We start from the raw sequence: 27,526 nt of genomic DNA on the forward strand, positions 1-27,526 counted from the left end.
CATAAAGATCAGAGCAGAAATAAATGAAATAGAAACAAAGAAAACAATAGCAAAGATCAATAAAACTAACAGTTGGTTCTTTGAGAAGATAAACAAAATTGATAAGCCATTAGCCAGACTCATCAAGAAAAAGAGGGAGAGGACTCAAATCAATAAAATCAGAAATGAAAAAGGAGAAGTTACAACAGACACCGCAGAAATACAAAGCATCCTAAGAGACTACTACAAGCAACTTTATGCCAATAAAATGGACAACCTGGAAGAAATGGATAAATTTTTAGAAAGGTATAACCTTCCAAGACTGAACCAGGAAGAAACAGAAAATATGAAGAGACCAATCACAAGTAATGAAATTGAAACTGTGATTAAAAATCTTCCAACAAACAAAAGTCCAGGACCAGATGGCTTCACAGGTGAATTCTATCAAACATTTAGAGAAGAGCTAACACCTATCCTTCTCAAACTCTTCCAAAAAATTGCAGAGGAAGGAACACTCCCAAACTCATTCTATGAGGCCACCATCACCCTGATACCAAAACCAGACAAAGACACTACAAAAAAAGAAAATTACAGACCAATATCACTGATGAATATAGATGCAAAAATCCTCAACAAAATACTAGCAAACAGAGTGCAACAACACATTAAAAGGATCATACACCACGATCAAGTGGGATTTATCCCAGGGATGCAAGGATTCTTCAATATACGCAAATCAATCAATGTGATACACCATATTAACAAATTGAAGAATAAAAACCATATGATCATCTCAATAGATGCAGAAAAAGCTTTTGACAAAATTCAATACCCATTTATAATAAAAACTCTCCAGAAAGTGGGCGTAGAGGGAACCTACCTCAACATAATAAAGGCCATATATGACAAACCCACAGCAAACATCATTCTCAATGGTGAAAAACTGAAAGCACTTCCTCTAAGATCAGGAACGAGACAAGGATGTCCACTCTCACCACTATTATTCAACATAGTTCTGGAAGTCCTAGCCACGGCAATCAGAGAAGAAAAAGAAATAAAAGGAATCCAAATTGGAAAAGAAGAAGTAAAACTGTCACTGTTTGCGGATGACATGATACTATACATAGAGAATCCTAAAACTGCCACCAGAAAACTGCTAGAGCTAATTAATGAATATGGTAAAGTTGCAGGATGCAAAATTAATGCACAGAAATCTCTTGCATTCCTATACACTAATGATGAAAAATCTGAAAGAGAAATTATGGAAACACTCCCATTTACCATTGCAACAAAAAGAATAAAATACCTAGGAATAAACCTACCTAGGGAGACAAAAGACCTGAATGCAGAAAACTATAAGACACTGATGAAAGAAATTAAAGATGATACCAACAGATGGAGAGATATACCATGTTCTTGGATTGGAAGAATCAACATTATGAAAATGAGTATACTACCCAAAGCAATCTACAGATTCAATGCAATCCCTATCAAATTACCAATGGCATTTTTTACAGAGCTAGAACAAATCATCTTAAAATTTGTATGGAGACACAAAAGACCCCGAATAGCGAAAGCAGTCTTGAGGCAAAAATATGGAGCTGGAGGAATCAGACTCCCTGACTTCAGACTATACTACAAAGCTACACTAATCAAGAAAAAATATGGTACTGGCACAAAAACAGAAACGTAGATCAATGGAACAAGATAGAAAGCCCAGAGATTAACCCACGCACCTATGGTCAACTAATCTATGACAAAGGAGGCAAAGATATACAATGGAGAAAAGACAGTCTCTTCAATAAGTGGTGCTGGGAAAACTGGACAGCTACATGTAAAAGAATGAAATTAGAATACTCCCTAACACCATACACAAAAATAAACTCAAAGTGGATTAGAGACCTAAATATAAGACTGGACACTATAAAACTCTTAGAGGAAAACATAGGAAGAACACTCTTTGACATAAATCACAGCAAGCTCTTTTTTGATCCACCTCCTAGAGTAATGGAAATAAAAACAAAAATAAACAAATGGGACCTAATGAAACTTCCAAGCTTTTGCACAGCAAAGGAAACCATAAACAAGACGAAAAGACAGCCCTCAGAATGGGAGAAAATATTTGCAAACGAATCAACGGACAAAGGATTAATCTCCAAAATATATAAACAGCTCATTCAGCTCAATATTAAAGAAACAAACACCCCAATCCAAAAATGGGCAGAAGACCTAAATAGACATTTCTCCAAAGAAGACATACAGATGGCCACGAGGCACATGAAAAGCTGCTCAACATCACTAATTATGAGAGAAATGCAAATCAAAACTACAATGAGCTATCACCTCACTCCTGTTAGAATGGGCATCATAAAATCTACAAACAACAAATGCTGGAGAGGGTGTGGAGAAAAGGGAACCCTCTTGCACTGTTGGTGGGAATGTAAATTGATACAGCCACTATGGAGAACAATATGGAGGTTCCTTAAAAAACTAAAAATAGAATTACCATATGACCCAGCAATCCCACTACGGGGCATATACCCAGAGAAAACCGTAATTCAAAAAGACACATGCACCCGTATGTTCATTGCAGCACTATTTACAATAGCCAGGTCATGGAAGCAACCTAAATGCCCATCAACAGACGAATGGATAAAGAAGATGTGGTACATATATACAATGGAATATTACTCAGCCATAAAAAGGAAAGAAATTGAGTCGTTTGTTGAGAAGTGGATGGATCTAGAGACTGTCATACAGAGTGAAGTAAGTCAGAAAGAGAAAAACAAATATCGTATATTAATGCATGTATGTGGAACCTAGAAAAATGGTACAGATGAACCGGTTTGCAGGGCAGAAGTTGAAACACAAATGTAGAGAACAAACGTATGGACACCAAAAGGGAAAACCGCGGTGGGGTGGGGATGGTGGTGTGCTGAATTGGGCGATTGGGATTGACATGTATACACTGATGTGTATAAAATTGATGCCTAATGAGAACCTGCAGTATAAAAAAACAAACAAACAAAACAACTAATACTAAACTTTCATTGGGTTATTTGTATGGAAATATGTTAATATAAATGTTTCAGACATTACATGAAATTTCTAAAAATCTTATATTTGTATGTGTATGGAAATATGTATGGAAATATGTTAATATAAATGTTTCAGACATTATATGAAATTTCTAAAAATCTTATATTTGTATTTGTATGGAAATATGTTAATATAAATGTTTCAGAAAAAAAATTAAAAAATAAAAAAAAAAATAAAAGGAGGGATGGAGATGCCATTTCATTCTTGCCACAAATCAAAGAATTTGTGTCCATCTTTACTCCACCAGCATGCCTCTGGTGGACACTGTGTCTGGTAGGTGATTTACTCACTTTCACTTGCTACATCCCTTGCTGGAAAAGGGTTACCTGTTGTTGTGTCAGCCGACACTTTCTTCTAGCATCTGAATATTCATTTACACATTCCAGATGGTTTAAATGTCACCTTGTGGCATATGATTTTTACTGCTAGTAAGAATTGAAAGGCTATAAAGAAACAGTGCCAAAATAGATGTAGCTAGCTGATAGGTTCCTCAGCCACGTAATGATACAACCAGGAAGGCATCAGTGTTTGAGATATATTTTTTCTCTTGCTTTCCTATCCTATCCCATAGAACTTCTTCCTTTTTACCAGTTCTAGCATCGATATTGAGTATTGCTCTAAAGATAGTCATAAAATCCTGTTTCTTCTTGGCATTCAATAGAAAAAGAAACCATAATTGATTATAACTGCAGGAAATATTTTTAAGATCAAAATGTTGATGAAATAGTTATTAAAATCCAGCTACTGTGCTTTTGAGAAAGATCCAAATCTCCCTCCTAATTAGAATTGTTAAATACAATATCTCAGAAAATATCAACTGGGAATGGTCAAATGCACAATTTTCAGAAAAGAGGGAAATGTGAGCTTGATTTTAATTCCCAGGAATATTACAAAATGGAAAAAAACTGAACGCATTTTTTTCTGATGATTATGTTACACATGTCCATTGCAGAAAATCTGAAAAATATTTAAAAGTTTAAGAGTGAAACAAAAATCACTATAATCTTGCCATCCAAAGATAAGAAGTATATTTTTATTGTATTTCTTTCTACGATTTCAAAATATTTCTACATTAGATATAAAATCCTGTAATTTGGTTTGCACCATGCTTCACTGTATATCTTACCACTTTGCATTAAAATTAAATTGTGAGCTTTTTCCTATTTTATCAATTATTTGAAATTTAAAAATTACATGAAATAATTTATTATATAAATTACCATAAGTCATTCATTCCTGCACTCTTTCCAATATTTTGCTATTATAAATAATGCAGTGATGATCATTTATGTTCAGAAAACTATGATGATTTCTGAATTGCAGCATCACTTTTGACAGAATTTTTCACTGAACCCCTATTAACATGGAAAAATCTGGGCTGTATAAAAGCTCTCATTGGTACAGTCATGACTGTTTAAATCACCTATTCTGAAATGGTTTATCAATGCATCCGTTAAAAAGGTCTATTGAGGTCTTCCATGAAAAGTATTTTTCAGTGCCATTTTCAAATTTTGTATGAAGAACTTCGAAGAACACACTGGCATTATAATGTTTGCTTTATCTTTGTCTTCCTCCAGGTCCATTTTCCACCTTTCCCTGCTCTACTTTACGGCAGAGATGGGACTGATCCTTACAGAGGTCTTGTGTGCTTCCTGTCTTTTTTGGAACCCTGTCACAGCCATGAGAACAAGTACAAGCTAGCCAACTGGCAGGTTTAAATCCTGTGAAGAGAGCTGAGTTGTTTCAGTGGAGGCCATTTTCGACCAGTCAACTAGCCAACCACCAGCTGAAGGCAGATGCTTGAACAAGCCAAGTCAAGGTCAGAAGAAATGAGCCAAGGTCACCATAATTGACCAGCTGAACCAGACTCATGAGAAAGTTTTTTAAAAAGGCAGTTGTTTAAAGTGACTGAGTTTGGTTTTTTTGTTTTTGTTTTTTACACAGCTAAAGCTGCATAGCCCATATTAGCAAATGACACAAAATTGGATAGAATAGCTAGTAGGTAGCCACTTTGGAATATGGACAATAAACAGCAATAAGAATTAGAAAGGGGTTACATGTATAATTCTGATCAGTTGCTTTACTTGATTGAAAACTCATTAAAAACTATTAGGCTATGCTAAGACAAATAGTGTCCAGATACAGGGATGTAATGTTTTCCACTATATTTTCAGCCGATTCTCTCTGGAAATGTTGGTTGTATTCTAGAGGCTGATCTAGAGAAGAACGATTAGAATGGATCTAGAAATCATGTCATATGGAGCCAGTGCTATCAAACTAACTGGTTCAACTGTTTACCATCAGTCTTCGATAAGATGAAAAAGCTTGTGCCACAATGTAAAGCAACTATATCACTAAACAAGCTGTTGAATTCAGCTAGCTTTATTTTTTCATAGCAAGACTTTTTCAATGAAGGCAGCAGTATGTTGACTTATATTCTGCCACAGATCCTTATCTTGTTGTGGACCTATAATTATAGTTCCCAGAGGGTAAGAAACAGTCATGGGTCAGTACTGGTCCACACGCTGAATATCTCTGAAATAGAGGAATGGCTGAATAAACTCAGGCTGCCTATCTCAGGGGAAAAAAACCCAAAAAACTAAAAACAATCAAAACCCAGTAATTGCGGCAGTGTCTCCAGTGTGTTAAACTGAATAGGGAGTAGATTTACTTTATATATTTTCAGAAGGAAGAATGAAGGGACAAAGGAAGGGAATAGATTTTAGCTCAATATAGAGAATTTTAAGAGTAATAAAATAAGCCACAAAGAGAAATACTGTCCTTATTCCTCATTAGAAATATTCACAATAGGGTAAGGAAGAGATTGAATCCCTCATTTTATCCCTAAAAATTCACAAGGAGAAATTTCTCACAGTGTTAAAGGACAACCTTTTGCATGACCTGGGCGCTACTTTATTAGTCTTAAACTTTGTTATTTAATTCAACATTTCCCTTGGAGTAAACAAACCACTTGAGTAGTGAGTGTCTAAGAGTCGTCAGACATCCCGCACGTCCTGTCCCAGAGCAGAGGTGCAATGTTGCCTCCTCTGTGACCCCACATTGTTAACTTGATAGGGAGAGATGTATACTGAAAATGGAATAATCAGCAGATTAAATGATTTCTTGATGGTCTCTTTCCTGAAAATCCCCGAGGACTCCCTATTCATAATGAGGTCACAGCTAATTTGAATACTGACTTAGATTTACTGTGTCTAAATCAAGCCCAAATTGAAGATCTCAAAGAGGTGTCAGAGTTTTTGTGGGTAACACTTCTATGATATCGGCAGCGTTAATAGGGCTGAACCTCTATCTAAACATACATAATACTCTCCTAAAGCACAAGCTAAAGATAGACTAAAACTAATACGAAATGGACTAGTTCTTAAAACTTTTGTCCTCCTAGTTAAAAACACCAATGCATTGAGGATATAGACTCATGCAGAATTTTAGAGCCATAAATAGAATATTCATTCCCTGGTTCCCTGTAGTAGCCACCTCAAATTCTATTTTATCTTTGTGCTTCCTGAGACAATGTGTTTCAGCTTTAAATCTGTATTTTGTTTTCTTTAGTGTCCCTTTAGATCATAATAATCAATACTTATTTGCCGTCTGTAAATATCAACAATATACATACCTGGGCTGTTATACCCAGGAGTTTACTAAGACACCTTCATACTTTTTCCAAATCCTCTGCCAGGACCTAAAGAATCTGAAATTTCCCTGTAATTATATTCTTATCATTCAGATGAAGATTTGGGGCAGAACACATATTTCAGAAGATGTGAATCAAAACTGAATTTGAGGGCTTCCCTGGTGGCGCAGTGGTTGAGAATCTGCCTGCCAACGCAGGGGACACGGGTTCGAGCCCTGGTCTGGGAAGATCCCACATGCTGCGGAGCAACTGGGCCCGTGAGCCACAATTACTGAGCCTGCGCGTCTGGAGCCTGTGCTCCGCAACAAGGGAGGCCGCGATAGTGAGAGGCCCACGCACCGCGATGAAGAGTGGCCCCCGCTTGCCGCAACTAGAGAAAGCCCTCGCACAGAAACGAAGACCCAACACAGCCATAAATAAATAAATAAATAATCTTTAAAAAAAAAACAAAACTGAATTTGAAGTTTCTAACAGTTCAAAGTAATTTTATGTTATGCTGGTCCATCAGCAGATATAGTCCTCAAGTACATAGGTAATAAAAAACATTACAAGTACAATAAAATAGCTATTAGATTTTACAGAAACATTTGCTGTTGCAAACTCCCACCTTGATATTTAGTAATTTTCAAAACTCTCTATATTCTAGAATATTCAGTAACATATGAAATTTAGTTGTCACACTTGTAATATCATCATTAAAAATTTCTAGCTTTACCTCAAATAGCAAAAACAATCTTGAGAAAGAACAGAGCTGGAGGAATCACCTTCCCAGATTTCAGACTACACTACAAAGCTACAGTAATCAAAACAGCATAGTGTTGGCACAAAAACAGACACAGATCAATGAACAGAATAGACAGCCCAGAAATAAACCCATGCATTTATGGTTAATTAATCTATGACAAAGGAGGCAAGAATGTACAAATGGAGAAGACAGTCTCTTCAATAAGTGATGCTGGAAAAACTGGACAGCTACATGTAAAAGAATGAAATTAGAACATTCTCTAACATTGTATACAAAAATAAACTCAAAATGGATTAAAGACTTCAATTAAAAAATGGACTAAAGATCTAAATGTAAGATCAGAAACCATAAAACTCCTAGAGGGCATAGGCAGAAAGAACACTCTTTGACATAAATCATAGCAATATTTTTTTGATCTGTCTCCTAAAGCAAAGAAAATATAAGCAAAAATTTAAAAATGGGACCTAATTTTAAACTTAAAAACTTTTGCACAGTAAAGGAAACCACTGACAAAACAAAAGACAACCTACTGAATGGGAGAAAATGATATGACTGTTAAGGGGTTAATATCCAACACACATAAACAGTTCGTACAACTCAACATAAAAAAAAAAAAAAAAAAAAAAAACCCAGTTAAAAAAATGGGCAGAAGACCTGAATATACATTTTTCCAAAAAGGGCATGTAGATGGCCAACAGACATATGAAAAGATGCTCAACATCAGTAAACATCAGGGAAATGCAAATCAAAACCACAGTGAGATATCACCTCACACCTGTCAGAATGGCTGTCATCAAAAAGAACACAAATAACAAATGTTGGTGAGGATGTGGAGAAAAGGGAACGCTTGTACACTGTTGGTGGGAATGTAAATTGGTGCAGCCACTGTGAAAAACATAATGGAAGTTTCTCAAAAAGCTAAAAATAGAAATAGCATATGACTCAGTAATTTCACCCCAGGGCATATATCCAATAAAACCCAAAACACCAATTTGAAAAGATACACAAACCCCAATGTTCATAGCAGCATCGTTTACAATTGTCAAGATATGAAGGCAACGTAAGTGTCCATCAACGGATGAATGGGTAAAGAAGATGTGAGATATATATATATATACACACACACACACATATACATACAATGGAATAATACTCAGCCATAAAAAAGAATGAAATTTTGCCATCTGCAGCAACATGGATGGACTTGGCAGGTATTATGCTAAGTGAAATATGTCAAGAGAGGAAGGCAAATTCTGTATGATACTGTATTTATATGTGGAATCTAAAAAGGACAACAAACTAGCGAATATAACAGAAAAGAAGCAGAGTCACAGACGTAGAGAACAAACCAGTGGTTACCAGTGGGGAAAGGGAAGGGGGGAGTGGCAATATAAGGATAGGGGATTAAGAGGTACAAACTATTACGTAGAAAACAAACTACAAGGATACTGTACAACACGGAATATAGCCAATATTTTACAATAACAATAAATGGAGTATAACCTTTAAAAATAATTTTTAAAAATTTCTAGCTTACAAATAAAATTATATACTAAAGCCCAAGGCAAGTTTATGGAGGTAGCTTGTGGTTTTTTCCCCCAAGCCAATTAATCCATCTATGAAGTTATTTCTAGCAGAAGAAAAAGGTCTTTATTAATGCAGCTTTTCAAAAATAATTGGGATAACTATTTTAGAGCAAAATATTCTCATCAGAAAATTTAGTAAGAAGATTTATGATTCATCTAAGATTTCTCTGTTGTGGGTGAAATCTCTTTGACTGATAAGTAAACTAACCAATGGATGATCTACACAGAATCACATTACTTCAAAGGTTATGAATTTCTTATTAAGTGAATGCAAATCTGTTATTTTGTGATTCCTTATGTGACAAATATGAAATAAAGCACCAATGTTGTCTTAGCAAAATATACCGAATAAACATAACATTTAAAAAACAATATCAATACTTAAAGTACAGACAGGACATTATTCTAGACCTTAGGAGCTAAGTTTCCTTTTATATGAAGGTATAACCAATACCCCTTGAGCACATAGAGGCTATATCCTTATTCTTATCAATTAGAACGCCAACTAGGTGTTTTCATATGCTTCTTTGACAATCTCAGAACTCAGTTCACATGAATTTTTTTTTAAAGTAGTCCTTTCCCTATGAGTCCTATCGTAGTCATCTTTCTTTATGAAATGGCTCAGTCAAGGCATCCTGATAAAAGGAAGCACCATATTTACACAACAATTTAATTAGTAGAGTTCAAAGGGCTGTGCAAACATTATCTAATTAAACTTCACAACAATTCAGTGAAGCAAGAGAAGGTTTACCCATTATCCTCGTTCACAGAAGGGAGATTCTGAGGTACTGAGAGGCTAAATGATTTCTTGGTTTCACAATGATGAGTCAGAGGTGAGGCTGGGAACAAAACCAGAACTCTTGCTCAGATATAGAAGTAACACCATGGAAATGCTTTTTCAGGTGGATCACTCCTTCAGCTGGAAGTTGTCCTACCACATAAATAACAAGAGTAACTGCAGTGGAATTTGTATGAATGTATATGTTTCTGTCTAGATTAGAAAAACTTTCTTCAACAGTATTTACTTTGGAGACAGTCATATGATGGCTAAATGCATCCTAGCTAAATAGAACCAACATTAGTAGTAATAGTACTTCAGTGTCTTCCCCAAAGTGTCCTCCTGTTACTTCTAGGAATCCTGAAGAAATGTGTATAAACCAGTGAGTCAGTGGCAATGACCACAGAACATACCCTCCTTTTTCTCTGGCTTCCTTGATTCCTATCTGATACGTGTTTGACTATGATGCCTGTCATGAGAGTAATGTCTATACCTAGGACAATCTCTAGCTGCTTCCAAAGCTTCTAATCCTTGGGGTGCCAGGCCAGTACTAAGTTCCTTACAGAGCTGAGGGCCAACAGGGCCCTGCTCTGTGCCCTACTTGATCATTTAGGGGTATGGAATCCTTTGTTTTCAGAAATTCATAGGATCACTCTTGAGTAGTTCTTTCAGCTTCTGCCTTGAACCTTTTCTCTGCAAAGTCCAGTGGACCTTTGGGGCAAGATGCATGTTTCTCTTTTCTTCCTCCCATTAACAAAACTATGTTCCCTTCAAATAGACACTGGTGCATTTGGGGCATCGGTGGAGGTTGGAGGCCAGTGGGGGCAATAGGTAAGGGTCTACATTATCAATCACCAGGTTATATACAGAGCATATATATACAGCATACAAATGGACTGGGATTCAAACATTTTTTCACCCTTTCTTTAAAGGAAAAACATTTACCAAGCTCAGTATGTAAAATGATCAAAGCAAGGACGGATGTACTAGTTGAAAAGAGAAGATAGGGTTGGGCGAGCTCTGCAGGCAGTCAACAGCTCCTTAGGTTCCCAAGAGTCCAGTTTGAAAACTAGTGAGTCCAATTCCTTTTGCTTAAAAATATAGCTCCCGAAGGCCAGAGAGTCTAAATAATGTATGCAAATGAGGCCGATATTTAGGAAATACAAACTTTTTTCATAATTCTCTTATTTCCTTTGTACTTAGTCTTAGACCTTCTCTTCTTCCACCTTGTTGCCTGCTGGTCTCAGCCTATTAATAACCAGTGTTGTGGCTGGACCTGCCCTGGTGGTTCTTATTATGATTGCAAGATGCTCTCAGCAATAACCATCAAGAAACTTTAAAAAAAAAAATCCTATTGATTACAGGACCTGGAAATTACATGGCACACCTGGGGCCACAGAGCAAGGTCACAGGTAAAGAGAGAGAGAGTGAGAGAGCATGGGACTGGGGTTCTGCTTTTTATTGGGGTTGAGGCGTATCTAGTGTTTCAAAGGCTCACTCCTTACTGGTGAATTTAAACATAAGAATGGGAACTAACAGCACAGGAAGAGAGAAAACAAGCAGCCCAAATCATCAGTTATCAAAATCAACCAAGATCTCTAAAACAGAGAAGTCTGTTTAGACATCTCTAAGGTCTAAAGAGGGGATGGGTAGCCCAGGTCTTTATCTACTGGCTGACAATGTGTTTATTCAAGATAGCCATCTTTGAAGTGGATGCCTCTTTGAAGTGGATGATTCCACAATTTAGGCACTTGCATTATAAAAAGAAAAGCCAACTGTCAGGGCTTGCACTATGCACCTCCTTTAAGTATTCAAGCATCAGCTAAGACAACCTGTGTTTATTGACTCAGAGAAGTGACACAGACAAGAAAGAGAAGCCAAGAAGAAAGAATTTGCTCACTGGCTCCTGGATTTCAAAAGACTAGCACTTTAGAAGTGGTGGGGAGGAAGAAATTTTCCTTTACCCTTCTAAGTTCTTCTGGCTGGTCTAAGAATTAAATTTACATGAGACAGATTAGCAGAAGTAAATCACACAAAAGTTGAATAACTTGTATACATGGGAGAGACCCAGGAAAACTGAGTAACTCACCAAAATGGCAAAACCCCTCACTTAAATACCATCTTCAGCTAAAGACAAAAGTGGATGCTGGGAGTTTGGGACTTCAAAGAAAAGAAAGGCAATTCACATGGAGATGGAAAAACAAATGTTTGGTAAACAAATGTTTGCTGGGCCATGCACAGATGATGGGACAGATTGGACTCTGATCTCTAGGCCCTGCCAAGTTTCCCCCATCACACCTAGCCCATTATTTTTTGCTGGTGATAGCTCTATTCTGGGAACAGGCCCTTCAACTAAATTCTTTTAGGCAGTTAAATAGGAGGTAACAAGAAAAACTTCTTGAATCTTCTGTTTCTTAAAAATAATCAACCTAAATTAATCCTCATGCCAAAGAAACACATTTTGGGGTGGCAAATTTTGCTCCCCCGTGGAAGAGTAGAGAGACTCAAACTAGAAAATGGGAGTGCTAAATATGAAGAGTCAGGAAATTTGGAAGAAGTGATGAGAGCTTAGACTTAAGAGGTTCCCAAGGACAGGTTGCTCGTCAAATTGCCTAGAGCTGTGTCTTGGAGAACTGGCAAAAAATCCAGCATTAGTTTGGGATATCCAAAAACAAAGGGACATTTTCCTCATAGCCTGTGTAGAAGTTGAGGAGGTGTCATGGCTCCAAATAATTAAATGGATGCAAGGAGGGCCTAGGAAGATGCTTTAGACACTTTTTTAGAGTTTCCTGTAGCAGAGTGATAAAGCCACTAGAAAGAAATTGACCAGTGTCTGTGCAGATAGTTGGCAAGGACCAAATAAGGTGAAGGATATCTTATTGGATACCAATTTAGAAACATAATAGTGAGAACTAAATACCCCCACCATGCCTTGGTACTTACATGGCAACCTCAGGAAAGAGGGAAGTGTTTAATAGATGCTTAAGTATACAGTGGTTTGGATAACTGGCCACCAAATAACAGAAATGTTTTTAGAATTAAATCAGATCTACAAATACCAGAATCGCAAGCATAAATAACTGACTTTAATCTAACATGTTTAAGTACTTTGGAAGGACAATTTAACAGTGCTTTGCTTGCTAAAAAAAAAAACAAATAATGAAGGCTCCATATGTGCAAATTAGGCAAACTGTATTTCTTCATCTACCACACAACGTATTGCTCTAGAAATCTTGCTGTACAAATCTGGATATAGAGAACATTAAACTTAGCAGATTGTATGATACATCAAATTACTATTTTACTAACTTATATATTTAGAATTATCCATAACAAAAATACTAGCCATGGCAAATTTTAAGTGCTTGTCTAGCGTCCTCTGTTCCCTGGCCAATATCTAAGACTCAGATTCAGACTCAGGCTTTATAGTTTAGTGCCTGGGTTACCTTGAAGAATTACCTGCCTAAGCCTTAGCTTTCTTACCTATATATTTAGAATAATTATAATAGTTACTTCATAAGAATGGCTAGAGAGGTGAACAAAATAATGTATATAAAGTGCTTAGCACATTGCCTGCTGCATAGAAAATATCCAATACATACTGAGGATATGCCAGTTATTCATATATTATCCTGGACAAAACATCTGGAAAAAGAGAAAGTTACTGTACATGCATATATTATGTTATAATCTACTATTTTTCAAACTGTATGGGTTTGAAACAATCCAGTGGCAATCAGCATTTTTTTCAAAGGAATAGCACAGCATAACGTCCATGGCATAAATCAAAGAGCAAGACATATGGTAAAGGTAAGTATTCTTCTGTAAAAATTTGTCCTAATTAAACTCAAAAGCTTTTGCACAGCAAAGGAACCATAAACAAAATGAAAAGACAGGGAGTTCCCTGGTGGTCTACTGGTTAGGATTCAGCGCTTCCACTGCCGTGGCCTGTGTTCAATCCCTGGTCAGAGAACTGAAATCCCTCAAGCTATATGGCATGGCCAAAATAAAAAACAAACAAACAAAACTAAAAGCCCACAGAATGGGAGAAAATATTTGCAAATGATGCAACCGACAAGGGACTAATCTCCAAAGTTTACAAACAGCTCATGCAGCTTAATATCAAAAAAACAAACAACCCAATCAAAAAATGGGCAGAAGACCTAAACAGACATTTCTCCAAAGAAGACATAGAGGTGGTCAAGAGGCAAACATGAGAAGAGGCTCAACAGCGCTAATTATTAGAGAAATGCAAATCAAACCTACAATGAGGTATCTCCTCACACCAGTCAGAATGGCCATCATCAGAAAGTCTACAAAAAATAAGTGCTGGACAGGGTGTGGAGAAAAGGGAACCCTCCTACTGTGTTGGTGGGAATATAAATTGTTACAGCCACTATGGAGATTCCTTAAAAAACTAAAAATAGAGCTATTATATGATCCAGCAATCCCACTCATGGGCATATATCTGGAGAAAAACATGGTTCAAAAGGATACATGCACCCCAATGTTCACTGCAGTGCTGTTTACAATAGCCAAGACATGGAAGCAATCTAAATGTCTATCGACAGATGAATGGATAAAGAAAATGTGGTACATCTATACAATGGAATATTACTCAGCCATTAAAAAGAATGAAATCATTCCATTTGCAGCAACATGGATGGACCTGGAGATTATCATACTGAGTGAAGTAAGTCTGACAGAGAAAGACAAATATTGTATGATATCCTCATATGCGGAATCTAAAAAAAATTATAAAATGAACTTATTTACAAAACAGAAACAGACTCACAGACTTAGAAAACAAACTTATGGTTACCAAAGAGGAAAGGTGGGGGGAAGGAATAAATTAGGAGTTTGGTATTGACATATACACTATTATATTTAAAAGAAATAACTAACAAGGACCTACTATATAGCACAGGGAACTCTGCTCAGTATTCTGTAATAACCTAAATGGGAAAAGACCTTGAGAAAGAATAGATATAAGTATATGAATAACTGAATCACTTTGTGGTACAACTGAAACTAACACAATACTGTAAGTCAACTATAGTCCAATATAAAATAATTTTTTTAAATTTTGTCTTATTTTATGAACATATATGTAAGTATATATAGCATTATGAAATATGTTATATAATGCATCAAAGGCTAATTTTTATCCCCATTCCCCTATATTCAAACTGCTTACCATATGACCATAAAAAATTAATAAACAGAAACATTAAATAAATAGAGTCAGGAGACCAGAAAGAGGAGTTCCCATGCTTTATGCTGATAGCAGAGCCCAACAGGAAGAAGAAAGACCTCCTCTTCTTTCCTGGAAAGAGCTCAGCCAATGAGAGACTGTCACACTCAGTCAATATAAAGCCATGGATGCTTTGTTTACTAGTCTTCCCAACTTCCTTTTCCCCTCTATAAAAGAGTTCTCCTCTCTATTTTTTTGCTGGGGATTTGCACATGGCTCACCATGGTTGCAGACCCTGAACTGCAATTCTTTGCTGACCTGGAATAAATCCTTTTTTTTTTTTAATATTTTAATTAATTAATTTATTTATTTATTTATTTTTGGCTGTGTTGGGTCTTCGTTTCTGTGCGAGGGCTTTCTCTAGTTGCGGCAAGCGGGGGCCACTCTTCATCGCGGTGCGCGGGCCTCTCACTATCGTGGCCTCTCTTGTTGCAGAGCACAGGCTCCAGACGCACAGGCTCAGTAGTTGTGGCTCACGGGCCTAGTTGCTCCGTGGCATGTGGGATCCTCCCAGACCAGGGCTCGAACCCGTGTCCCCTGCATTAGCAGGCAGATTCTCAACCACTGTGCCACCAGGGAAGCCTGATGGAGAAATAACTGTCAGTTTATTTGTTTTAGGTCAACATGACCTTGTAGTTCCTTTATTTAAGAGGTGGAGTCTTTTTTACAGTGCTTTGAATCTGAGCCTGGCCATGGAAATCAATCTAACCAGTAGAATAGGGCAAAAATGACAGAGTGCCAGGAAAAATAGCAGAAATAGTTGTTTTCTATGTTTCATCCTTAAATTAAAGGGAATAATTCTAGTATTTAAAAATTGATTACATTTTTTCTATTTATTTTCAATTGATAACTTTCATTAGATTAAGAAAATTTCCTTTATTCCTAGCTTTCAGGATTATTCCTGATTTTTTAGAAATTTGTTTCTTTGTTGTTGTTTTATTAAATCATGAATAGGTGTTGACTACTATAAATTGCTTTCTCTGCATCCACTGAGGTTATAAGAGTAATAGTTATACAGTTTTAAAAATTTGAATTCTTGTCTTGTCTTCTTTTAATACTGTTGTTTTTAATTTACTAATATTCAGAAATAAGACTAGGCTGAAGGCTTTTTATTCCCCTGTCACCTTTGTCTTGTTTTGATATTATTATCATAATCTTATAAATTAAATTGGGCAATGTTTCTTCTCCCTTTCTGTCACCCTTCCCCTACCTATCCCCCTCCTTGCCATCCCATAACTAAGTTTGTATAAAGCATAATTATTTATTTTTTAAAGAATTAATAGAAATTATCTCCAAATCATCTATTACTTATGTCTTTTAATATGAAGAACTCTGTTTACCATTTCCATTTATTTTATACTTAGTAGCTTAATCAGATTTTCTACATCTTGGGCCAATTTTGGTCATTTTTTCCCTCTGGGTTTTAAAATGTTATCCAGGTTTTAAGTTTCAATCTAGGTTTTAAAATTTAATGGCATAAAATTATTTATATAATTTTAAAGTGTTCCACTGTCTCAGTTATATTTTCTGATTTTACTTTTTGTGCCACTCTTTTTCCTTTTTTCCCCTAATTTTGATCCTAATGACTACATACATCCATGAAAATTTTGGTGTATTCTAATACCAACTATGAATTTATCCTATTGAAAATATGAACTCCATCAAATGATTCATACCATTAACTGAGATATTCCAAATTTTAATTATAGAATTTAAAAATTAGATGTGTATACAGCTTTTTTTTTTTAAAGATTTATTGATTGATTGATTGATTGATTGCTATGTTGGGTCTTCGTTTCTGTGCTAGGGCTTTCTCTAGTTGCGGCAAGTGGGGGCCACGCTTCATCGCAGTGCGCGGGCCTCTCACTATCGTGGCCTCTCTTGTTGCGGAGCACAGGCTCCAGACGCGCAGGCTCAGTACTTGTGGCTCACGGGCCTAGTTGCTCCGCGGCATGTGGGATCTTCCCAGACCAGGGCTCGAACCCGTGTCCCCTGCATTGGCAGGCAGATTCTCAACCACTGCGCCACCAGGGAAGCCCCTGTATACAGCTTTTGATAGTTCACATTTAATTTTTTCTATTTATTCTTTGAGTCATAAAGCTATATTTCAATAAATTAAGGCTTGTAATAAATTCAGATAAGTGCAATAAAACCTGCAGAGTCTTGGTATTACATTCATTGAATACTTAGATTTGAAATTTCCAATTGATTTTGAATAAAATGCAAATAAAATGTAGATGATTCATTTATAAAATTTCAACTCCACTCTAGTACACTTAGTTTGATTGACTAAAATATTATTTAAACGTTCAAAATTTCTATAATATCAATGATGAGCAGAAAAGAAATACATACACATATATGTATACATATGTGTATGCATATTTTTAAAAATTGCAAATTTTGACAATGACTGCTTCTGCTTCAATTGATACAATATCTCATCTCATTTGGAAGAAAGTCTGAATTATGTGTGTACCACAATTAATCCCAAGTCATTTCTGTCCATAGCATTTTTTTTCTTAGCAGCTTTATTGATATATAATTCACCCATTTAAAATCTACAATTCAGTGGCTTTCAGTATTCATCACCACAATCACAAAGTTGTGCATTTATCACCACAATCAATTTTTTTACTATTTTCATCATCCTCAAAAGAAACCTCTTATCCATTAGCACTCCCCATTTCTCTCTTCCCCTAGTCCCAATCACTAATCTATACTTCTATATTTATGGATTTGTCAAGTCTGGTCATTTTATATAAATGGAATCATACTATGGTGCTATATTTGTGTACTAGCTTTGTGTGGGGTTACGTGTTCTTTTTCTTAGGGTATATACCTAGGAATGGAATTATTGAGTCATATGGTAACTCCACGTTTACCATCCTGAACTGCCAAATAATTTTCTGAAGAAGCTGAACCATTTTATACTTCCATCAGAAGTGTATGACGATTCCAATTTTTCCACCTCCTTGCAAACACTTGATATTATTTGCAGTTTTGATTACAGCCATCCTAGTGGGTGTGAAGTGGTATCGTATTTGGTTTTGGTTTGCATTTCCCTAATGATAATGATGGTGAGAATCTTTTCATGTGATTTTATTGACTATTTGCATAACTTCTTAGAGGAACTTCTGTTCAAATCATTTGTCCATGTTTTAATTAGGTTATTTGTTTTTTCACTGCTGAACTGTAAGAGTTTTTTGTATATTCTCGATAAAAATCCCTTATCAGATATTTGATTTGCAAATATTTTCTCACATTCTTTGGGTTGTCTTTTTACTGTCTTGATGATATATCCTTTGAAGCACAGCGTTTTTAAAATTTTTTATGACCTTCAATTTATCTATTCTTTTCTTTTGTTGATTGTGCTCTTGGTGTCATAGTTAAGAAGGTTTTGCCTAGCCCAAGGTTATGAAGATTTACTGCTATATTTTCTTCAAAGAGCTTTATAACTTTAGTTCTTATGTTTGGCCTATGATCCATCTTGAGTTAAATTTTGTGTATGGTATGAGGAAGCAGTCCAACTTCATTCTTTTGCATATGTGGATATCCAGTTGTTCCAGAGCTATTGATTTAAAAAGACTTAATATCATTGAGATGGCAATACTCCTCACATGTTCTACAGATTCAGTGAAATTCTTGTCAAAACCCTAGCAGACTTCCTTCAGAAATTGACAACTTAATCCTAAAAATCATATGGAAAACTATGAACATGGGATGAATGAATATGGGACATCTTTCTTTTTATTTATGTTGTCTTTAATTTTCTTCGAAAATGTTTTGTTGTTTTTCAGAGTAGGATATTTTCTATTCTTTTTGTTAAATTTATTCCTGAGTATTGTATTATTTTTGGAATTGTTTCTTAATTGTGTTTTCAGATTATTCATTGCTAATGTATAGAAATACAATTGATTTTTATATGTTGATCTTGTATCCTGGAACATTGCTAAACTCATTTATTAGTTCTAATAATTTTTAGATTCTTTAGGATTTTGTATATACAAGATAATGTCATCTGCAAATAGAGATCATTTTACTTTTTCCTTTCCATTATGAATGCTTTTTATTATTTCTTCTTGCCCTGGCTAGAACCTCCAGTATAATATTGCATAAAAGTGGTGAGAATGGTCATCTTTGTCTTGTTCTTCATCTTAGGGAAAAACATTAACTCTTTCACCAATAAGTATGATTTTAGCCATGGACTTTTAAAAAAAAAATGCCTATTATCAAACTGAGAAAGTTTCTTCTAGTCCTAGTTTGTTGAGTGTTTTTATCTTGAAGGAATGTTGCATTTTGTTGAATGCGTCTTCTACGTCTAATGAGATGATCACATAGCTTTTGCCCTTTATTCTCTTGATGGTGTGTATTACATTAATTGATTTTGTATGTTAAAGCAACCATATATTTCTAGTATAAATCCCACTTGGTCTTGGTATGTTATCCTTTTTACTTATAGATGGATTAAGCTTGCTAGTATTTTATTGAGGATTTTTGGATCTATATTTATAAGGAATATTGGTCTGTACTTTTTCTTTGTCTGTTTCAATATCAGAATAATATTGGCCTCGTAGAATGAGTAGGGAAATGCCCCCATCTCTCCTATTTTTGGAAAAGTTTCGGAGGAAGTGGTATGAATTTGCCTCTAAATATTTGGTAGAATTCATTAGTGAAGTTGTTTGGGCTTGGGCTTTTCTTTGTGAGAGGAAGCTTTTAAATTACTGATTCAATCTCCTTACTTGTTAAATGTCTACTCAGATTTTCTATTTCTTCTTGCGTCAGTTGTGGTAGTCTGTGTCTTTCTAGGAATTTGCCCATTATAGTTTTTATAGTATTCCCTTACAATTTCTTTTTATTTTGGTAAGGTTGGTAATCATGTCCTCTCTTTCATTCCTGATTTTAGTAATTTGATGTTTCCATTTTTTTTTTTTTTTTTTCCTGGTCATTCTAGGTAAAGTTTTATCAATTTTGTTGATCTTTTCAAAAAAACAAATTTTAGTGTTGTTTATAATCTTTATTGTTTTGTATTCTCTATTACTTTCATTTATGCTGGAAACTTTATTATTTCCTTCCTTCTGCTACCTTTGAGTACAGCCAGCTCTTCTGTTTCTAGTGTTCCAAGTTGGAAGGCTAATATGTTGATTTGATACATTTTTTCTTTTTTAAATACAGACATTTGCAGCTATACATTTCTCTCTAAGCACTGCTTTAACTGCATTCCATAAGTTTTGCTGTGTTATGTTTTCATTTCCATTCAGTTGAAAGTAATTGCTAATTTTCCTTGTGATTTCTTTTTTGACCCATTAGTTATTGAGTGTGCTGCTTAATTTCCACACATATGTGAATTTCCCAAATTCCTTTCCATTATTGCTTTCTAATTTCATTCCATTGTGGTTGGAGAACATACTTTATGTAATCTCAGTCCTTTAAGATGTATTGAGGCTTGCTCTAAATCCTAGCATATAGCTTATCCTAGAGAATTTTCCATGTGTTCTTGAGAAGAATGTGTATTCTGTTGTTGAGTGGAGTGCTCTAAAGATGTCTGTTAAGTGTAACTAGTGTGTAGTGTTGTTCGTCTTATATTTTCTTGTTGCTCTTCTGACTAGTTCTGCTATCCATTGTTGAAAGTGGGATATTGAAGTCTTCAACTATTGTTGAATTGTCTATTTCTCATTACAATTCCATCTGGTTTTGCTTTATAGATTTTGGGGTTCTGTTTTTAGGTACATAAATGTTTATAATTGCTATATCTTCTAGATAGGTTGACACTTTTTTCATTATAAAATGTCCCTCTATTATCTCTAGTAACTTTTTTGTTTCTTAGTTTTAAAGTCTATTTTGTCTATTAGTATAGCCACTCTTGTTTTTTTATGGTTGCTTTTTGCATAATGTATCTTTTTGCATCCTTTTTACTTTTTAAACTGTTTGTATTTTTGAATCTAAAGTGTGTCTCCTATAGACAACATATAGTTAAATCTTGCTTTTATACCAGTCTGACAATCCCTGCCTTTTGACTGGATTGCTTAATCAATTCATATGTAGTGTTACATTGGTAGGGCTGGATTTATGTTTGTCATTTTACATTAATTTTTGTATACAGTTCATGTATTTTGTCTTCCTCTGTTTCTCCTTTACTGCTTTACTTTTTAATTAAGAGAATATTTTCTAGTGTAACATTTTAATTTCTCTAATTTTTTTCACTTTATTCTTTATTTATTTTCTTAGTGGTTGCCCTAAAGTTTACAGTATACATACTAACTTATCAGAATTGACTCTAGATTTATCTTAATTTAGTGCCAATGAGATATAGAAATATTAATCCTAGTATCTCTATTCCTTCCTCCCTTTTTAAATTTATTATTATTATACATATTATATCTTATTACATCTTTATATGTTACAAACTCAACAATATATTGTCATAAATATTATTTTATATAACTTTATGTCTTTTAGAATATATGAGAGAATATATTAGAGCAAGAACTAAATGTCACTTCTGTTTCTATTCATTTGTTCCTGTGGATTAAACTTACCACCTGGAGTCATTTCATTACAGTTTTGTTCTCATCTGCCTCCTTTGTATGCTATTATCAAATATATTACATTTGTATATGTTATAAGCCCATCAGTACAATTATATACATATTTTGTATGTATTTACTATTTAAATAAGAGAAGAAAAAAGAAATATACAGTTATATGTCTTTTATAATTACCTATATAATTACCTTATTGGAGCTCTTTGGGTTTTTTGGCATGTGTGCATTTGAATTATTATCTGGGGTCATTTGCTTTCAACCTAAAGAGGCTTCTTTAGTATTTCCTGTAAGGCAGGTCAGCTGGCAATTCTCTTAGTTTTTATTTATCTAGAAATGTTTTTTGCCTTCATTTTTGAGAGACAGTTTTACTAAATGTAAGATCCTTGTTTGACAGTTCTCCTTTCAGCACTGTAAATATGTTATCTCACGGTCATCTGGCCTCCATTGTTTCTGATGATAAATGAACTGTTAATTTTATTGAGGTTCCCTTATATGTGGTGAGTCATTTTTCTCTTGCTTTAAGGTTTTTTCTTTGCTTTTCAACATTTTAAGTATGATATGTTTGAGGGTGTATCTATTTGGGTTTATCCTAGTTGGAGCTTGGTGAACTCCTTGCATTTGTACATCAATGTTTTTCATCAAATTTGGGAAGTTTTCAGCCATTATTTCTTCAAACATTTTTTTTCTGCTCGTTTCTTTCTCTCCTCTCGTTCTGGTAACTCCATCGCACATATGTTGGTGTGCTTGATAGTTTTCCACGTTGCTCTGAGGCCCTTTCATTTTTCTTTATTCTTTTTATTATCTATTCTTCAGATGGCACAACTTTATTGATCTGTTTTCAAGTTCCCTAATTGTTTCTTCTAACAGTTCAAATCTACTATTGAACCTCTCTGGAAAATTTTTTCATTTAGTTATTTCACTTTTCAACTTCAGAATTTTTATTTGGTTCTTCTAAATAATTTCTATCTCTTTACTGATATTCTTTTTTACTAAGACATTGTTATCATGGCTTCCTTTACTTCTCTAAGCATGGTTTCCTTTACTTCTTTGAATATACTTACAATCGCTCCTTTGAAGTCTTGTTTGCTAAATTTGACATCTGGGTCCTCTCAAAGGCATTTTCTTTTGCCTGCTTTTTTTCTCCCTCTATATATATTGCTCTCACACTTTACTGTTTCTTTGCATGTCTCAATATTTTGTTGAAAACTAGACATTTAAATAACGTATTATAGCAACTCTGGATATTGATCTATCCTACTTGAATTTCTTTTGTTGTTTTTATTCTTTATTTGTTTAGTGACTTGGCTATACTACTTCAGTGAAATCTATTTTACCTGTAGTGTGCATCCTTTGATATCACTCCTCAAAGAGCACAGCCTTGGGCATAAACAGTCACCATGGGATGACAGTGGTTTTAACAAAGTTCTCTTTAACTATATCTTTCTCTGATCCCTCTGGTAAGCTAGTCTCTCTCTTTTAGCTAGTCTTCCTCTATTGGTATCACACCCAGCTTTTAGACTCCACTAATTGTCTATTGATTGCTGTATTATTTCAACAATACCTTGGGGAATAGACTGTTCTACAGTCTGATTCAGTTAGAGTCAAGCTTCTTTACAGGGGTAGTTTTCAAGGCCAGTCTTTTGTTCCAACCACACGAGGTGTTTTCTTAGCTTTATCTTTCCTTGTTTCTCTCTGTTAAACATATAGCTGATCTGTGATTTAGCTTGTAGCTTTCATGGACTACCAGCCTCTTCTTAATTGTCTGCCACCAAAATCTTCATTGTATTTGACAGTGCCGTTAGGCTCGAACTTCCCTATACTCTCTCCAAATAAAATCATTTCCCTTAGGAAGAGTTATGGAGCTTTCTATTCTTGCAGCCTGCCTGTCCCCCTGGGTAAGAACTCTGAGCAACCTCTCCAGATCATTATTCTGCACTGATATTTATGTTCATATTATCATCACAAAAACTATTTCATTTCAATGATGAACTTTTAAACCAAATTTACTATAATATTCACTATAATGTCAGATGTTTAATATTTTACAGAATAAAACTCTAAAAGCTTTACATTGATTCCATGAATTCAATAAAAAAAACAAACCATTATTAAAATTAATTGAGTTTCTCTGCAGTGTCTGATATTTTTAAGCACACTTTATTTTACTCAGCAGGTACCATGCATGCTGTTCAAAGGGAGGTATCTTTGTGTCAGGAAAGAAGAGGGAAAGAAAGATGGCTTATCTCTGTCTTTCAAATTTAATCACGAATTAAAATAACAACTCTTTTCACTGCAAAGATGTGTCACATTATACTAGATGAGATGATGGTAAAGTCTGGAATTACAATATGGAAGTCACCACGTCCATTCTGGATTTTCAATACAATAATAACAATGCATACTACTACTACTAAAAATAATAATATACATTATATATATAACATTGTATATATAATGATTTATATATATATATATATATATATATATATATATACACATACACATATATATGTGTGTGTGTGTGTGTGTGTGTGCGTGTGTGTCTGTATTCCAACACTAAACTAAATGGAATTCCAGATATGGAATAAGCTGGAACTATTCTGGGAAAACTGGAACATACAGACAATACTCTCCATATACTGATTTGATTAAAAAGTGACATATTCACATGGTATCTTTCTCTGTTTATTTGGGTCCTTTTTAATGAGTGTCAGAGAAGAGCCAGAACTCCTGAAAATTTCAAATGATGAGGTTTTCTTTGTCCCACACTTTTACTCACTCTCCAAGGTCTTCCTCCCCACAAATCCAATACTATTATTGACTGGAAATTTTATTCCCAACTTATCAAACATGTTAAATTGAATTATTAATATTTTATATAGTCAGTGCTCAGATGATGTATAATTTTTTTGGCGGGGGGACTTACCTTTACATCTTGTCTTCTACTTCTGTTTTTGGGACTCATTTTAAAGGAGATAAACTTTCTGAGTCCTTATGTATCTGGAAATTTCTTTGTTTCATCCTCACTTCTGAGTGATAGTTCAGCTATCACTCAGGTACACATTTCTCAATTAGGTACAAATTTCTAAATTAAAATGTTTTTGCCTCAAAATTTTGATGATATGACTCCATTGTCTTCTGGCACCAAAACCACTGATAAGTAATTAATCTTCACTGCAGATTCTTATTTGTGTGTAGATACTCTCTTTTTCCATTGTATATTTTAGGATTGTCAAAAGTCCTGAAGTTTTCATCTTATGTACCTAAGTGTAATTATTTTATTGTAATATTTCTCAGCACGTGGTAAATTTTTTCAAACTCAGGACTCATATCTCTCTTTAGCTTCATAAAATTATCAGTGATCTTCCCTTAAAATGTTTTGTTTACATTTATCTTTAATATCTCCTTCTGGAGAAATTTCTTAATTTATCATCCATATCTCAAGCCATATATTCTAGCACCTTATCTCTTTGTGTTTAATTCTGGGATGAGTTCATTGTATTAGTCCAGTGGATTTACTTTTCCTCTGTGTTCACTGTATTCAGCCTGCTTTAAAGTTTTATTTTTTTTTTTATTTCAATAACAATTCTTCATCTACAATGTTTCTAATTAATTATTTTTCATAATTATCTGTTCTTGCTGCATAACCCCCTTTTTCTTGTTTTAAAATTTCATTCTTCTCTCATGGTTGTAATCCCTTCTTCATCTTGCTAATGAAATCAAAATAACTTTTTTAAAAGTCCTTTCTGGTTGTACTAGTATGCTTATTTTCCTTAGTCAGCTTTTCTGTTTACCAAGTTTGTTGTTTGTCTTTTGTTATCTTTGTTCAGTGCTTGTATAGCCATTTTCCACAAGATATCTCCTCCTAGGGCATCCTGGTCTCTTACAGCAAGTTTGTGGTGGCCTCAACACAGGCTCTGCTGGTGGTCTGGCTCCAGAGCAGGCCTGGCACTCAGGGTTGCAACTCTTCACAGATCCACTTCCAGGTTTGTTCCTGCTAAGGCACAGATCCAGACTCCCATAACTGTACCAGCTGTGCTGCAGGAGCCCCAAGCTATATGGCAGGAGGTACTGCTGTTCTAAGCTCAGCCAAGAGAGTAGAAAGCAGGTGGCACCTTTCCCAGAACCCAGTGTCACTCAAGCTGTGCAGATGTGGTCCTGAGCTATGTGCACAACTTGTGTGGGCATAAAGATGCCAGCACTTTTTTTCAAGCATTCACCTGAGTCTCAGCCCTCTCCTACCCGTGGGCTAACTTCACAGCTTCAGACTTCTGAATTTTATTTGTTCCTCATTGCTTTTTTCTTTTAGTGGAATATCCTTATTCTACTCTACAGAGACCTACCTTTCTTATTTTCTAGAATAACTATGTTTATTAATTTAAAAAATGTTTTGCCATATAGTCAAATGATATACAAAATATTTTATTTCCCACTAGTCACTTAGGAAAAGAGAAAGGCTGATTCAATTTCAATTGATCAACATTCCAGTTCAGGTGTATCCTGAATTTTGAAACTTGGTTTCTCCACTGAAAAGGTCAGAAACATCTAGTTTTATATTACATTCAATTCTTGGAAAAACTATGGCTAGGTGTACCCCATGATGTGGAGGGATAGGCATGAAAGAAGTACCTGTGGGGAGGACAGATCTTCCAAATGTCATGACATATCATTTTACAGTATTAAAAAATCCTATTCATTAATATCACCACTGCTCTCATGAGAAAAATCATTAAGTATTTGGAAACTGTCAAGCTCACAGTGGGGACACTGCTTTTGCAAAATTCTAAGTTTGCTTGAAATCAAACTATAGCCTAGCTCACACAGCTAGTACAAGTCCACCACAACTCCCCTGGGTGCCTTTTGTACCTGCTACCAGTCTTTGCTTTCATATCTTCCTTCCCACTGACAAAAACACACCAGTGGGCACTCTGATCCATTTCCTTCAAGCCCAATAGAAGGATCTGTCTTTAGCGCCAAACAAAGATTTCCCCACCCCATTCACCTTTCTGATCTGAGGGTCATGCCACTTTCCACACATTGGAAAGATTGTGGTGATGAATATAATGAATGATTTCATTCTTCACTTGAGACCCCACCCTCCACAAACAGAGAGTGTCACAACCTTAGCATATAATCATCCCATAACAACAGCTGGGACAAATAGTAACAAGAGGATTGTTCTGTCACACCTATCAACAAACTGAAACGGTGTTAGTTCTAAGTTTGGTCCTCCATAAAGCATAACAACAATGTTATTAAACAATGTTTGGAGCCAAACCTTACAGAGTCCACTACCATAGATGGGGTCAGTATGCAAGCCAAAGTCAGGAAAGAATGGGCACCTTGAAAGAACGAAAAAGACTCTCTGTTCTCTTAGGGATTTAATGGGTGGGTCTGTTACCTTGCCTACAAGCTTTGTTTTGGGAGAATAACTAGTTGCTTATATCATTCTCTGTGATGCAAGGACCACAAAATTGAGGGCAACACATTCAAATTCATTTGGAAACATTAAAACTATCCAGAGCATGGAACTCTGAAGAGGCTTGAGATGAAAGGCGGGAAATCAAGGGAATAATTTTTTGAGGTTAAAAAAAAAAGCGCTTATTAAAAACAAACAAATGAAACTAAATAATAAAACTAAATACCAAAAAAAAAAAAAAAAATCCAATGCTTGTTTTAAAAAATGAAGAAAGTCCACACTGAGGGATTTGAGAAAGCTTCTCCATTAGGAACTAGTAGTTACCCAGTAGGGTAATCAGGTTTGCCACTTGGTCTGCACAAGCATGCAGTCTGAGTCATTGGAAAGAACCTGGGCTTTGGGCAAACAGATCTCCACCTTGACAATTATAAATTGTGTGTTCTTACACTAATGGTAAGATTATATTCCA

The 27,526-nt window shown here is 35.2% G+C and overlaps 1 protein-coding gene and 1 long non-coding RNA gene across 2 annotated transcripts in view; one reads left to right on the forward strand and one right to left on the reverse strand.

Moving 5' to 3' along the window:
* LOC137764114 (uncharacterized) overlaps positions 1 to 5,432 on the forward strand; it is a 165,243-nt gene extending 159,811 nt beyond the window's left edge. Inside the window, exon 3 of the long non-coding RNA XR_011073915.1 lies at positions 4,656 to 5,432. This is a non-coding gene — a long non-coding RNA (uncharacterized lncRNA). The remainder of the gene's footprint in view (positions 1 to 4,655) is intronic.
* The window catches only part of MTHFD2L (methylenetetrahydrofolate dehydrogenase (NADP+ dependent) 2 like), a 142,255-nt gene that overhangs the window by 28,958 nt on the left and 85,771 nt on the right, over positions 1 to 27,526 (reverse strand). The gene's annotated exons all lie outside the window — the stretch shown is intronic.

Source organism: Eschrichtius robustus, chromosome 4 (genome assembly GCF_028021215.1).
Source record: "Eschrichtius robustus isolate mEscRob2 chromosome 4, mEscRob2.pri, whole genome shotgun sequence".
Lineage (NCBI taxonomy): Eukaryota > Metazoa > Chordata > Mammalia > Artiodactyla > Eschrichtiidae > Eschrichtius > Eschrichtius robustus.